General features: G+C 43.3%; 1 non-coding gene across 1 annotated transcript; it reads left to right on the top strand.

Annotated features, from left to right (window-relative positions):
- Positions 1-2,841: 2,841 nt before the first annotated feature.
- LOC148567473 (small nucleolar RNA R71) lies at positions 2,842-2,949 on the top strand. Its single transcript, XR_015882864.1, has one exon. It is a non-coding gene; the product is annotated as a small nucleolar RNA R71 (small nucleolar RNA).
- Positions 2,950-3,478: the final 529 nt, after the last annotated feature.

A 3,478-nucleotide genomic window follows, 5' to 3' on the forward strand; every position in this document is an offset into this window, starting at 1 on the left:
CCAACCTCTTCTTTGAATTTCATGTCGGATCTCCGGATACTCATTTCTTTTGAGTTTGAAAGGGACCTCGGGGATCACCTTCTTCTTGGCCACAACATCATAGAAGTGGTCTTGATGGGCTTTGGAGATGAACTTTTCCATCTCCCATGACTCGGAGGTGGAAGCTTTTATCTTCCCTTTCCCCTTTCTAGAGGATTCTCCGGTCTTAGGTGCCATCAATGGTAATGGAAAAACAAAAAGCTTATGCTTTTACCACACCAAACTTAGAATATTGCTCGCCCTCGAGAAATAAAAGAAAGAATAGAGGAAGAAGAAGAAGAAAATATGGAGAAGAGGGGTGAAGTGTGTTTCGGCCAAGTAGAGAGGAGAGGGTTGTGTTGTGTGAAAATGAGGAAGAATGGAGGGCTATATATAGGGGAGGGAGGGGGGGTTAAGGTTCGGCCATTTAGGGTGGGTTTGGGTGGGAAATTGGATTTGAATTTTGAAGGTAGGTGGAGTTTATGAGGTAGGTTTATGGGGAAGAGTGGATGGATGTGAGTGGTGAAGAGGTGATGGGGAAGAGAGATTGAGGTGATTGGTGAAGGGTTTTTGGGGAAGAGTGTTTATGGGATTTTGTGAAAGAGGGGTGAGAAGATGTGAGTGGAGGTAGGTGGGGATCCTGTGGGGTCCACAGATCCTGAGATAATCCTGTGGGGTCCACAGATCTTTGAGGTGTCAAGGCATTTACATCCCTGCACCAATTTAGGCATGCAAAAATGCCCGTGCACACAACTCTGGGCGTTCAGTGCCAGGTTGGTGCCCATTTTGGGCGTTCAACGCCCATTTACTAGCCATTTCTGGCGTTGAACGCCAGAACCATGCTTGTTCTGGGCGTTCAGCGCTAGGCTGCTGCCCATTTTGGACGTTCAGCGCCAGAACCATGCTCTGTTCTGGCGTTGAACGCCAGACAGGTGCTTCCTCCAGGGTGTGATTTTTCTTCTGCTGTTTTTGATTACGTTTTCAATTTTTTTATTTATTTTGTGACTCCACATGATCATGGACCTACAAAGACATATAACTAAAAAAAAAAATAGAGTTAGATAAATAGAAATTGGGTTGCCTCCCAACAAGCGCTTCTTTAATGTCAATAGCTTGACAGTGGGCTCTCATGGAGCCTCACAGATGTTCAGAGCTTTGTTGAGACTCTCCAACACCAAACTTAGAGTTTGGATATAGGAGTTCAACACCAAACTTAGAGTTTGGTTGTGGCCTCCCAACACCAAACTTAGAGTTTGACTGTGGGGGCTTTGTTTGACTCTGCTTTGAGAGAAGCTTTTTATGCTTCCTCTCCATGGATGCAGAGAGAGATCCTTGAGTTGTAAACACAAGGTTATCCTCATTCAATTGAAGGATTAATTCTCCCTTGTCCACATCAATCACAGCTCTTGCTGTGGCTAGGAAAGGTCTTCCTAGGATGATGGATTCATCCTCTTCCTTTCCAGTATCCAGGACTATGAAATCAGCAGGGATGTAAAGGCCTTCAACCTTTACTAACACGTCCTCTACTTGTCCATAAGCCTATTTTCTTGAATTGTCTGCCATCTCTAATGAGATTTTAGCAGCTTGCACCCCATAGATTCCCAGTTTCTCTATTACAGAGAGGGGCATGAGGTTTATCCCTGAACCAAGGTCACACAGAGCCTTAAAAATCATGGTGCCTATAGTACAAGGTATTATGAACTTTCCAGCATCCTGTCTCTTCTGAGGCAATGTCAGTTGATCCAGATCACTTAGTTCATTGATGAACAAGGGAGGTTCAACTTCCCAAGTATCAATGCCAAATAATTTGGCATTCAGCTTCATGATTGCACCAAGAAACTTGGCTGTTTGCTCTTCAGTAACATCCTCATTCTCTTCAGAAGAGGAATACTCATCAGAGCTCATGAATGGCACAAGGAGGTTTAATGGGATCTCTATGGTCTCTAGATGAGCCTCAGAGTCCTTTGGTTCCTCAGAGGGAAGCTCCTTATTGATCACTGGACGTCCCAGGAGGTCTTCCTCCTTGGGATTCACGTCCTCCTCTCCCTCATTGGGTTCGGCCATTTTGGTTATGTCAATGGACTTGCACTCTCCTTTTGGATTTTCTTCTGCATTGCTTGGGAGAGTTGTAGGAGGGATTTCAGTGATCCTTTTACTCAGCTGGCCCACTTCTGCTTCCAAATTTCTAATGGAAGACCTTGTTTCATTCATGAAACTTACAGTGGCCTTGGATAGATCAGAGACTAAGTTTGCTAAGCTAGATGGATTCTGCTCAGAATTCTCTGTCTATTGCTGAGTGGATGATGGAAAAGGCTTGCTATTGCTAAACCTGTTTCTTCCACCATTATTAAAGCCTTGTTGAGGCTTTTGATCCTTCCATGAGAAATTTGGATGATTTCTCCATGAGGAGTTATAGGTGTTTCCATAAGGTTCACCTAAGTAATTCACCTCTGCTATTGCAGGGTTCTCAGGATCATAAGCTTCTTCTTCATAAGAAGCCTCTTGAGTACTGTTGGATGCAGCTTGCACTCCATTCAGACTCTAAGAGATCATATTGACTTGCTGAGTCAATATTTTATTCTGAGCAAATATGGCATTCAGAGTATCAATTTCAAGAACTCCCTTCTTCATAGGCGTCCCATTATTCACAGGATTCCTTTCAAAAGTGTACATGAACTGGTTATTTGCAACCATGTCAATGAGTTCTTGAGCTTCTGCAGGCGTTTTCTTTAGGTGAATGGATCCACCTGCAGAGGTATCCAATGACATCTTAGATAACTCAGACAGACCATCATAGAATATATCCAAGAAGGTCCATTCTGAAAGCATGTCAGAAGGACACTTTTTGGTCAGTCCTTTGTATCTCTCCCAAGCTTCATAGAGGGATTCACCTTCTTTCTGTCTGAAGGTTTGAACATCCACTCTAAGCTTGCTCAGCTTTTGAGGAGGAAAGAACTTGGCTAGGAAAGCCTTGACCAGCTTATCCCAAGAGTTCAGGCTATCCTTAGGTTGAGAGTCCAACCATACTCTAGCTCTGTCTCTTACAGCAAAAGGGAAAAGCATGAGCCTGTAGACTTCAGGATCAACTCCATTAGTCTTAACAGTATCACATATCTGCAAGAATCCAGTTAAGAACTAAAAAGGATCTTCAGATGGAAGTCAATGAAACTTGCAGTTCTGCTACATCAGAGAAACTAATTGAGGTTTCAGCTCAAAGTTGTTTGCTCCAATGGTAGGAATGGAGATGCTTCTTCCATGTAAATTGGAATTTGGTGCAGTAAAGTCACCAAGCATTCTCCTTGCATTGTTGTTGGGTTCGGCTGCCATCTCCTTTACTTGTTCAAAATTTTCAATCAAGTTGTCTCTGGATTGTTGTAATTTAGCTTCTCTTAATTTCCTCTTCAGAGTCCTTTCAGGTTCTGGTTCAGCTTCAGCAAGAATGCCTTTTTCTCTGTCCCTG

Source organism: Arachis ipaensis, chromosome B4 (assembly GCF_059453495.1).
Source record: "Arachis ipaensis isolate K30076 ecotype BB chromosome B4, ASM5945349v1, whole genome shotgun sequence".
In the NCBI taxonomy this organism is placed as follows: domain Eukaryota; kingdom Viridiplantae; phylum Streptophyta; class Magnoliopsida; order Fabales; family Fabaceae; genus Arachis; species Arachis ipaensis.